The sequence below is a fragment of the Calidris pugnax genome, unplaced genomic scaffold (assembly GCF_001431845.1).
Source record: "Calidris pugnax isolate Ruff unplaced genomic scaffold, ASM143184v1 scaffold44, whole genome shotgun sequence".
NCBI lineage: Eukaryota > Metazoa > Chordata > Aves > Charadriiformes > Scolopacidae > Calidris > Calidris pugnax.
The window spans coordinates 2,771,821-2,772,451 of NW_015094506.1; the positions used below are offsets into that span (position 1 = coordinate 2,771,821).

The following is a 631-nucleotide window of genomic DNA, read 5'->3' on the forward strand; positions in this document are numbered from 1 at the left end:
AGGAGAGGAGAGGCGGCGAGGGGGGGGAGGGGGGGAAGGGGGTTACGGGGAGCACCCCGGGCACGGCAGGTCGGCAGCCAAGCCCGGGGGAAGGCGGAGGAGAAGAGCGGGAGAGCGGGCACCCTCCCGCCCGGACAAAGAGGCGCGAAACCCGCCGTGAGGGGAGAAGCGCCAGGAGGTGAGGGGAAGGGAGGGGGGGGGGGACACACGACACGACAAGGGACAAACCACCCGCGCCCACCCGCTCGGCTTCACCTGAGCCCGGCTACGGCGGAGGGAGGAAAACGCCGCAGCGGCTGCGCTCCTCGGGGGCGAGAGAGTGGCGTCCTCAGGCTGCCGGCTCCTCCCGCAGGCACCGCGACCGCCTCTCGCTCACCGGCACTGCCAGGCGGCTCGCCCGGGAGGAGCCTCCGCCGGCCGGCGGCCCCGCCCCCTCCCCCCCGTCCGGGGCATCGCCAGCCAATGGCGTGTGCCTAGCGGGAGAACTGACGGCCGCCGCCGCCAATGAGGAGCCGGCGGCAGGGCGGAGGCCGAGCCGTTGAGGAAGCGGTGAGCCGTTTGAGGAAAGGAGGCGGCGCCCGTTAGCAACGCCCGGCCGCGCGCGCGGAGCCCAGCCCTACCGGCGGGGCGG

At 75.3% G+C, this 631-nt stretch overlaps 1 protein-coding gene across 1 annotated transcript in view; it reads right to left on the reverse strand.

The window, feature by feature from the left end:
* MYH9 (myosin, heavy chain 9, non-muscle) overlaps positions 1–283 on the reverse strand; it is a 70,332-nt gene extending 70,049 nt beyond the window's left edge. The window contains exon 1 of the mRNA XM_014963668.1: positions 256–283. The gene's annotated coding sequence lies outside the window, so the exon portion shown is untranslated. The remainder of the gene's footprint in view (positions 1–255) is intronic.
* Positions 284–631: the final 348 nt, after the last annotated feature.